The following is an 11,733-nucleotide window of genomic DNA, read 5'->3' as shown; positions in this document are numbered from 1 at the left end:
AACGAGGTGTCGCAAAGGAAACAGCAAATGTTCCTAAACCGACAATAGAACCAATCAAATCACATGAGAACACTTCCTTTCTTCAACTTCTCAACTTTTTCAACAAGTTATTCGTGAAAATAAAATGAACTCGACCAATTAAAACCAATTCAAACCTGGTTCAGCCCGAACGTATCGAACACGTATCACAACCTGAAATCTCTTCTTCCTCTGAGCCGTAGACCTCCATTAAAAACACACACACACACACACACACACACAGAAGTTTATCTGGACACACACACCGTCCTGCTGCAACAAAACGAAAATAGTCCCCAACAAATGCACGACTTCCTCCTGTTTGTCTGATACAAACTACAGTGAGCTGTTGTTTTAGGGAGTTACTGAACCTTTAAACAACTTGAAGCTATATATTTACTCATACATTTACTGGGTGGGTAAACTGTTGAAATAGTTAGTAAAAAAAATAGCTCAAAGTAATAAATGAATAAGTTGAAATAGTCGAGCTGTAGTCGTCTCTTTCTGTCGTATTTAAAAGTGGGAGGAGCTACACCCGACCCCTCTGGTTCCAGAGATGAGAATATAATCTCATAAACAATGTGGGATCACCTTCATCAGTAGAAAACATGAACTGTGTTCAATACAAGACTAAATCCACCAGCTGAGTCGTTTTATTAAAGATTGAGGTTTTATATTTGTGTTTTAAGATATTTAAAGATTGTTTTTTAACCAGAAGCGGACGGACGACGACAGAAGAAGAATGAAATCGTCTCTTTGCATCACAGGACGTGTTTTCATTTGAATACCGAAGCGTTCTGATTGATTACAGTGTAATCAGAGAAGACAGATGTAACCCGCTGCCGGACATTCAATCAGAACGCGTTCCTTTTGATTTATCATTCCATATTTTCCACACGACCTCAACATTATGTGACTGATGGAAGAGAGAGAGACAGACTGAGGCTCCACGGGATTAACAAGCGAGTGTATCAGAGTGGACAGGTAAAAAAAAAAGAAGACATAATCTGAGTAAAAACATGAAAATAAAATGCTAAATCCTTCATCTGCTGCAGCAAACAGCCTCCATCATCCCTCCATCATCCCTCCATCATCCCTCCATCATCCCTCTCCGGGTTAATGCCGTGTGAAGGTAAATCTGCAGTAATCCCTGTTAGACCCACACGCAGCGTTCTCCTCTCGCTCCATGCAGACCGCTGAGTCCTACGTCACCTCTGAGTCCTACGTCACCTCTGAGTCCTACGTCACCTCTGAGTCCTACGTCACCGTTCAGAGGATGAAACGACTCCGATCAACGATGAGCTGCAACGATTTCAACTTGAGGGAAACTGCTTCATCGTGTTATTTAAAGTAAATATGAACAATAAAAACTACAGATTTCACACCACTAGATACTGAACTATTTAGATTCTTAATACATTTAATCTTGACCTTTTAACTGTTGCAATAAACTGGAAAACAACATTTGTGACAATATAAGAAGATAAAAACTAATATGTTATGAAAGTAAAGAAAGCCTCAGAAATATATATATATATATATATATATATATATATATATATATATATATAGCAGAATTTATAGTAAAAAACACACACATTAAGGCCGTTTCATGAGCATTTCTCTCATGTACTTGTTCACTCTTGACGTCAGTGTTATTTCCTTCAGTCGTGGACATTTCCGTCACCACAAAGCACAAATCCTTCAAATACTAAGTGAATATAATATATAACTATAACACCTGCACACACTTTCTGTTTCTAAAAATGTTATGCGCTTAATGTTGATTGTCAATTCTGTTATTTTACTTTATATTGTATCTGTTTCATTTTTCTGGTTTAAAATACCGTTATTGATTTACAGCCCATAATACTTCGTAGGTATAGCTACAGACTGGACCGGTAGTTGTTCTTCTGCTTTTCCTTGAATATAAAATCCGTCTTGTTTTTCTTTCTCTGATGACGGGAAAGTTAAAAAAAAAAAACTTTCATTTTCTGTAATTATTCCTCTGAACCCTCGTTAATGGAACACAATAGTCACATCTGTTTGGCTGATAGCTGAAGTGAGTTTCTCTCACACACACACACACACACACTAATGAGTTTTTAATGATGCTCCTGCTCAGTTATTTATCTGCTCTGATGAAATAATCTCCGTCCTGCAGCAGTCGGCGTGTTTCTGCAGACTGAAGGTAAACCGCTCAATGACTCGTGTCTCTGCTGCAGCTTCACCTGCTGACAACAACCTACTTCCTGTTGTAGTTACAACACCTGTCTCACCTCACGCAGCGTGTGTGTGTGTGTGTGTGTGTGTCTGTAAGGACCACTGCAGCCTGTAGGGGGCGCTCACCTTTAAACTGTGTCGAAGAGGTTTTTATCTTTCAGGTTAAAACAGGAAGAAGCAAACACAAATAGATTTACATGTTTTCACTGAGCCGACACAAAGTAAACAGTGTGTGTGTGTGTGTGTGTAGGTGTGTGTGTGTGTGTGAGAGAGTGTGAGAGATAACAACACTGTCTTGTTTCAAAGCCGGGCTCTTTACAGGATTACATCTTCATATATATTCACGTTTTCACCTTTGACCCCCAAGAGACAATGTCATACGTGTGAGTGTGTGAGTGTGTGTTCACTAATTCAGTAATTAATCAAAGACAATCACGTAAATAACGAGAGGAAAGTAAAGCCGTCGTGTGAGGTCAGAGGTCACCAGTGTGCAGACACACACACACACACACACACACACACACACACACACACACACACACACACACACACACAAAGAGGTTGGCTTAGATCAATAGCTGAATGTAGACGGATAAACAACAGTAATACACTGTAATCCTGCACTGTAATACCACAACACACACACACACACACACACACACACACTGCTACAACGGAGGGCGGTTGAGTCATCCTGTGTGTAATAATATAATAAGCCACCAATCACAGGGTGGAGACCACCCAGGTAATGAGATTACCCAGCATGCTCTCTCTCCATCTCTCTGTGTAACGACACACACACACACACACACACACACACACACACACACACACACACACACACACACACACACACACACACACACACACACACACACACACACACACACACACACACACTTGTACAGGATGAGTCACCGTTAATGGGCTTCTGGTTTTTCAGCTCACAGGAAGGAGGGTTTTTGAGGTGTGAATGAGACCTTTAGATGTCTCACAGTTGTGATTGTTACTGTGATATTGATTGATTGATTGATTGATTGGTTGATTGATTGACTTGATTGATTGGTTGATTGATTGGTTGATTGACAGTTATCATCATCAGACACCTGCAGCTCTCTATCTCAGTCAATGAACCCGATGCTGGAATGTTACCAGGAACATTTACTCAACTACTGAACATAAATACAATTGAAGTATTTGCCCTTTACTCAAGTATTTATATTTTCTCAACAAAACAACAAAACTATTTAGTTAGGTTGAGACAACTAAACTTCTTAGTTAGGTTAAAATAACTATGGAAGTGCTGTTACGGAGTATTTTCTCATATAATTAAGAACTTCATTGCAAACAAACTTAGATTTTCTTAGAACTTTCAGTCAGTATGTGCTTGTTATTATTAAATTAGATGACATAATTGTGTATTAGGATATGATTTTGTTACAATATGATTCCATTGAAAGACGATAGAATATCATATAGCTCAGCCGTAGCCGCTCATCACTAACCACAGCCCGACGTTAAATAAACCTGAACCACAGGGGGCGGCGCTACGCAACACCAAACAACACATAAGAGCGGGATGTTAGGATCCACGCGTTAACGGTAAAGAGACTCACTCATCACGAAATCTGGCTAAACCTCCGACTCTCAGGCTGCTTCAACATTCTCCTCCATGAGGCCAAAAAAACCCGTCTCGTATAGCAGAAACAAGGATTATGAACCTAACAGATGTTTACAGCTGTGTCTGTAGGTTTGAGTCCTGCGTTTATAGTTTGCATCCGTCAGTCTCGTGACTTCTTAAATCACATTTACAGACGTTACTGGAGTTCAACAGCTAACTTCTCCGTCCGAAGTCTGTCCGATCACAAAGCAAAGAGCTTTAATCCAGCTGTTTATGGTTTTATAATCCATGAAAAACATTTACACTTTAATTCAAAATATTGCTGCGTGAGCTAAATCCTCAGAGTCTAAGTGACTTTCTGAACCCCTGCCTCTGGATTTGTGCTTCCTCAGTAGATTTGTTTAGAATAAACTGCCTTAATTTGTCTGCCGTTATGGGATTGTGATGTGTGTGTGTGTGTGTGTTAAAAACATACATCTTATACTCATGTTGTGTGTTTGTTAGTAGCTTCTGCTTTTCTGTAATATTTCTGGATGAAATGGAGAACAAAGAGGCGAACAGCTGGAGAGAATAAACAGGTGATTTCAGTCTGGCAGTGAAACAGGAAGTCAATTATCACCCCCCCTTCCTTCACACACACACACACACACACACACACACAGGTATGTGAGGAGCGAGAACACACCTGGCAAGTCAAGTCTTGAGCTCCAAAAATAATGACATCATCCCCATTTCAGCATGTGTGTGTTTAAGGGAGAGAATAACTGGGAACCAGTTCATTTCCTACTGTGGTCACAGAAAAAAACAGTTTGACCAGAGAGCTTACAGGATGCTGAAAGTCACCAACACAAACATGAGTTAAACTGACCTCGAGCCCACTGTACAAAATGGAGGAGGATTTAGACACATTCAAACGTTGGTGTTTTGGTCAGCGGACCAAAAAAAGAAGAGAGCTAATCTCTTCTCTCACAGCTGTTTCTGCAAAATGGGTCAATACAAAGAGGAATTTGAAGTTCTTTGGGGGTTTTCAGTCATGCCATCTCTTTCACACCACTTCCAGATTCTTTCTATGTTGTTGCTTTGACAAAATAAAACGCCACATGTGTTTTCTGCTGCTTGTCTGGGTTCAGGTTGTGGTGCCAGCAGGATAAGAACGGTATCCCAGACCTCCTGCTCCTCTTGGAGGATCCAGAAGCTTTCAAGGCTGATGGGGCATCTATATATATATACAGTATATATATACTGTATATATATACTGTATATATATATATAAACACTACAGGTCTGCCCCATGGTCTGATCTGCACCCTGGATCAGATGTCTACAACAAAACTACTGAGTTATGTTCAGACAACAAAACTACTTTAGTTAGGTTTAGACAACAAAACTACTTAGTTAGGTTTAGACAACTAAACTACTTTAGTTAGGTTTAGACAACAAAACTACTTTAGTTAGGTTTAGACAACAAAACTACTTTAGTTAGGTTTAGACAACAAAACTACTTTGTTATGTTCAGAAAACTAAACAGATGTCTACACATTCAGCAGATAACCTTCTGAATATCTGAACTCTCTTTGGACATTGAAGACGGAAACCTTTCAGAACCAAATCTGTTTATTTTAATGGGATTACGAGCCAGGGAAAAGAACATCCAGCCAAACTTTACTGAACTCGGCTTCACTACAGCGAGTATATAAACTAAACTACAGTGGTTAAAGCTCCAGCTAGCCCTGCAGGAAGCCACTACGTCTGGAAGCTTCTAGAACGTATTTCATGCTCGGGTGACTTTCTAGTTTGAGTCGCCATCAAGAGGTAAAACACACCGTAATCTCTATTTTTGCTGTTGCGTAAATTGAGGTATAAACGTCAACATTACAGACGTTATTACGCCGATGTACCTGTTGATCTGCAGCTCCATCTGTGATAACAACATACTCCTCAGACTAAAGTTGGGAGTAAAAGTGACTCACTTTGAATGTTTAACACCTGGTCTGTGATTTTTCACGAGACTCCTGCAGCCGTCCTCTGCTGTTCACACTGATTTGTAATGTGAGAAGACTCTCTGTCCTTGGTTAACCTTCTGTATAAAAAAAATCAACCTGGTGCCAAGATTCTGTGTCTCTGAAAAACAGCAAATATCTGCCAGCGAGATACCAGCTGAAAAAACCCACAAAAAAACACCTACAATGAAAGTAAACAGGAGCTGGACGGAGACTAGACGGAGCTGAAGTTTGAACGGATGAAAACAAAGTGCTATTCTTCCTTTCTTGCATTATTTCACACGGATTTGAGCGGAGACAGAGGACTGGTAGGAACATTAGCATTCGAGCCAGACGGACCGAAACACCAGGAGCAGCAGGACGGCCAAGAAAACCGGCTGCAGAACAAAAAGAAAATAAAAAAAATATATAATAAAAAAAGACACTAAACAGAGCCGACACAAAGGAGCAGAAAGCTGTGAGGAGCGTTAGCATGTTAGCCAAAAAACAAAAAGGCTGAATGAACGAAGGCAGCTTCTGTTTTTCCTCTCAGACGAAACAGATGGAGAAGAATCCGTCGGCTCTCATTCAGTGCGTTTTTATACCACAGCCACAGAAAAGGTGTGTTCTCCAATCAGCAGGTAAATCTTTAATCAGGACGCCGTGAACAGATGCTGCTCGCTGTGGAAACGTGACGTCAGTATCGGACGATGAATACAAACCACACGGTTTGACGTACGCTGTTAAATTTAAACATGGTCTCAATCTCTAGTTTCAAGTCTTCTTCAATACAGCATGATGTTCATTTAGTAAATGATGGTCCATTTAGAGTCACACAGACCATAAAGCAGGGGATGCTTTAGGGGCGGGGCTACACAGTGATTGACAGGTCTCTACCAGAGACGTATACGGCGTCTCTACGTCACTCCTCCTCAGTCCAGATATGGTCACTTCCTGTTCACTGGTTGCAAATAAAAAAACATGGAGACGGCCGTAATCCAAAATGGCGATGGCGAAATCGCCGATCTCGAGAATTCAAAGCGTCCACAAACCAATGAGTGACGTCATGATGACGACGTCCACTTCTTCTATACAGTCAATGGTTCTACTTAAGTAATAGTTTGAATTATTTGGATGTATTTTCACAGTGTTTTTTTGTTACTGCAAGGAACTTTCATTTTGTGTTGATTTTGTTGGTCCCTGTGGACAAAAGTGGAAGTGTCTTCAGAAAACCTCTTATTTTACCGCAGCAGTGTCTGACAGTCTGCAAACAAATCCAGATTGATTTTATAAAGTCTGGACAAAAAACACATGAAATGCAATTTTTGCAAATCAGATCCACACCACATGTTTAAGGTGGCTTGAAATGCAACAAAAAATTTAAAATGTGGAAGTAGAATTGTCTGAACGTAGCCTCATTGTCCAACACACACACACAGTTACCTCAGTTCAAACCCAAACAGTATCGTCTAACACCATGACTTCATCTTACCAAGTGTGTGTGTGTGTGTGTGTGTGTGTGTGTGTGTGTGTGTGTGTGTTGTCTGAGCTCTTGTTTCAGTCAATATGTGGAGTGGATTTGTGTTTATTTGAGCCTTTAGTCAATACTGCTGTTTGTCTGAGTTAGTGTGTGTGCGAGTGTGTCGCAGAGTCATTATCATGGTCTTTCTCACACACACACACACACACACACACACACACACGCACACACACACACAGACTGGTCGGTTTGGCTCACATATCTTCACATGCCGCTTCCTCTCAATATCAGCTGTCACATCCAATAGGAACAGAGACAAAGAGACGGTAGGAACAAAAATCTGGCAGCGTTTTGGTTCCTACCCTCCTGTCACACCAGATGAACTCACTGGTTCCACCGGCTTCAACTGGGATTCGGTTCCCAGTTTTGTGTCTTATATTTTCCAAAAGAACAACAAAAATCTTGTTATTTGATCTTAATAGTAGAATTTGATGCAAACCAAAATAATCAAATACAAACAATTAATAATATTGACTCAATGAATACAATCTTTTTACTTTAACGTAACCTTCAAAGTGTAATTTGTCTATAAAACATGAGCTTCTCCTCAGTTTGTTAACATAAATTGAGAAATACTGAACGGTCACTGCTACTGCCAGCTTTTCATTGGCTGCCAACATGGCTGCCACATTAGCATGTGTGCTAAAAACAAAGCAGCAGAGAGTCTGAGGAGGAGGAAGAGGAAGAGGAAGAGGAAGAGGAGGGACAGCGAGGCGTTCAGGATCAAGCGGCTGGAGGAGGACAACACAGACTCAGACCTACTGTGTGTTTCTGACTTTTGACTGAAAATCCTAAAACGTGTTGCGGAACTAAAGATTCACAACAACAGACTGCAGTCTGTCGGCCTCCTCCTGCTGCTACTGCTGCTCAGTAATCATGACATGGTGTGTGTGTCTGTGTGTGTGTGTGTGTGTGTGTGTGTGTGTCTGTGTGTGTGTGTGTGTGTGTGTGGAGGAATCGACTCGCACCATCTCCAGTCACTCAACAGTCTCACACACACACACACACACACACAGATGAGGTGAGGTGTCCTCTAGACTGTGAAGTGTGTCCTTATCTCCCAGTCTGCTGCAGCCAAGACAACACACACACACACACACACACACACACACACACACACACACACACACACACACACACACACACACACACACACACACACACACACACACACACACACACACACACACACACACACACACACACACACACACACGGTTTTAAAACCAGTCGTGGCACCGTGGAGTAATATGTTGATGAGCAGGTCCCTGTTGTGTTTGTGTTTACGCTTCATTTGTTCTGTTTTTTTCCTACAAAAGTCCGGCAACATCTGTTAGGAAACAAAACTACTTACTTAGACATTGAATGTGTTGTAATTCTGTTATCCTGTTCTACACATAACATCTGTTGCTCTTCTGTCCATCCTGGGAGAGGGATCCCTGCTCTGTTGCTCTCCCACAGGTCTCGTCCTCTTGTTTCCCCGTTAAAGGGGATTTTGGAGAGTTTTTATTGTTCCGATGTGAGGATGTCAAATGTGTACATATTGTAAATTTGTAATTTGTGATTTTGGGCTATACAAAAATGAAATGAATTGAACTTAGGTTCGTGAAATAGTTTGTGAAATAGTCAACGTAGACTTCTCACTTCACACGGGGAATGAACAGCGGCCTCCTGGATTAAAGTCCGGCTGTTGTTTAGGGTTAGGGTTCATTTCTTCTCTGCTATTCAGGTTTTAATGATACTTTATCATTAGCGAATGAGGCCCAATGTTCCCAGAACTGAGGCGTGGAGACACCACATCCTCCTCATACAGACTGAAGCTGGGAGTGCAGCTTCCTGTCTATAAGATAATAGCTTCCCGTCTATAGGATAATAGCTTCCTGTCTATAAGCACTCTGATGCTCCTCTCTTCTGTTATCCTGAGGTCAGATTAACGTTCCCTCCTCTGCTCCGTTCCCACGTTGGTTTACATCTGTGGCCGCTCCCAGTCCTCCCAGTCCTCCCGGTCCTCCCGGTCCTCCCGGTCCTCCCGGTCCTCCCGGTCCTCCCGGTCCTCCCGGTCCTCCGGGTCCTCCCGGTCCTCCCGGTCCTCCGGGTCCTCCCGGTCCTCCCGGTCCTCCCAGTCACATGTGACCTACAGACTGCGTGTTCAGGAACACCTGCTGCCCCGAGGCTGGCCTGCAAGGCTTTAAAACCACTTCTACAGCTAAGCAGGAGGCTGATGATGGGAGAAGGAGGGACCTCAACTACGTTACCCAGAATCCCACAGGGAGCCATTGTGGGGTCTGTGACTGGACCTGAGTACTTCCTGTTTACTGTGTGCTGATGGTCTGATGGACCACAAAGAACCATAATGTAGATAAGGAGAAGAAGACATCAGCGTCATTTTCCCTGAAAACCTGATCACATGACCGGCAACAGATTAAAGGACCCTTACTGAAGTTTTTCAGGTTCAACGTCTTAATGTAAGCTTTCTATTCCTGCAAATCATTTCTGTCAAAGTCCTCATTTAAAATCATAATAATAAAAGATAATGTTCTAAATTCCATTGCAATCACTTCATGAAAGTAAATTGTAACGTTTTGGTCGCCTAGAAATGTCTTATTAAGCGTTCGGTTGTACTTAGTTTCTTCTTCTGGTTGTAAAAAAATAAGATATTAAGGGGCAAAAACCAAGATGGCGACGGGCAAAAGACAAAATGCCAAACTCAAGGCTTGAAAGCGGCAGTCCTCAAACCAATGGGCGACATCACGATGACCAATCATCACTACTTATATTCTGTCTATTGTTCTAGTTATTAACTCTCATTTGTGGAATTATAATTTCTCGAGCAATAAGGGGAGGAGCCAAGAAGAAAACTAAACAATATCTCCCAAATCCTCCGTTCTAAATACAGTTAAAGCAAACGTCTTTGCTTTTTACCAACACAGTATTTTAAAAGAAATTTACAAATTTCTATCTTCCATCCCATCATGCACCTGCTTTGTGCAGAGCTCAGGTGACGGCTTCAGACCCGTTTACTGTGTAAAAGCCTCATAAAGCTGAGTGGACTCTGGAACAGGTGAAGCCTGTGTGTGTGCTGATGACATCAAACATACATCTGGTCCTCGAGATTATTACAGAGTCAGTTAAACAGCCGAGCAGCGATACTCCCTCAGTCCTGCGTCTGTCTGATAGATTTACTCCTGCAGCTAACTGAAGTCCATTAAGACTCAGACATTAAGAGCTCATGAATCACACACACGGTTTGAATATTAAAATCAAAAGCGTCGTCACAGGAAACGTACGAACCCGTTAAACACACGTTCCTTTGTCTTTGTTCACCAGGAAGTACTCAGATCTCGTACTGAAGTAAAGGTAGTATTACCACGGTGTGACAATTCTAAACATATTGACATCAAAATATACTCAAAAGTACTCACTGTGCAGAATTAAATATATGACTGTGTTGTAAATATCCACGCAATAATTTGTTCTTCACTTTAATGTTGCAGCTGGTAAAAGTGGAGCGTATTTTAAATACTTTATGTACAGATAGTCGTTCTATTTATGATAATACATCATTCATTAGTTGATTTATTTTGTTTTAATAATCTGAATTTGTAGAAACAGTAACCAGTACTCGTAGTGGAGTAGAAGTACAAAGTATAATATGGAAATGTTGAAGTAAAGTACAAGTACCTCAACATTTTACTTAACTAGATGTAAAATCATGGCTGTAGCCAACTAATACACGAATACAGTAAATACATACTTCTACTGTGTATTATCTCATGCAAAGTACTACTAAGACATGCCTGTATAAGGTACATGTGGGAAATGATCTTAAATAAATAAAATATGCTGCGAATGTTAATGAGTAAATAATTGATGTCAGCAGAAGCTCTCAGCGTCCGTCTGTCAGACGCACAGTCAGCACTTTATGTATCTTTGTTTTAATTGAAGTATTTATTCATGTTTATTTATTCAGTAGAACATAAATAAACATCTTCATAAAGAGGTTTTATGCACTTATCCTCTGAAAAAAACTATTTTACTTCCGCTTTTTACTGGAGCTCGTACTTCTAGACACACACACACACACACACACACACACACACACACACACACACACACACACACACACACACACACACACACACACACACACACACACACACACACACACACAGAGGTGACCTGTCAGCAGAGAGCTGCTGAGGTCAAAGTTCACATCTTGTGGTTTGTTAAAGGTCTAAAACATTTGACCTGTTTCTGACCTGCAGCCACAGCGGTCGATGTGCTGCTACAGAGATGTTTTTACCCTCATCACCTCCTCCACCTCCTCCTCCATCTGTATCTACACCTCCTCC

The 11,733-nt window shown here is 41.2% G+C and overlaps 1 protein-coding gene across 2 annotated transcripts in view; it reads right to left on the bottom strand.

Moving 5' to 3' along the window:
• The window catches only part of LOC306701745 (alpha-1,3-mannosyl-glycoprotein 4-beta-N-acetylglucosaminyltransferase B), a 62,521-nt gene that overhangs the window by 30,115 nt on the left and 20,673 nt on the right, over positions 1-11,733 (bottom strand). The gene's annotated exons all lie outside the window — the stretch shown is intronic.

This window comes from Pholis gunnellus (genome assembly GCF_910591455.1).
Source record: "Pholis gunnellus genome assembly, chromosome: 10".
NCBI lineage: Eukaryota > Metazoa > Chordata > Actinopteri > Perciformes > Pholidae > Pholis > Pholis gunnellus.
This window is presented reverse-complemented; position numbering and strand designations above follow the sequence as displayed.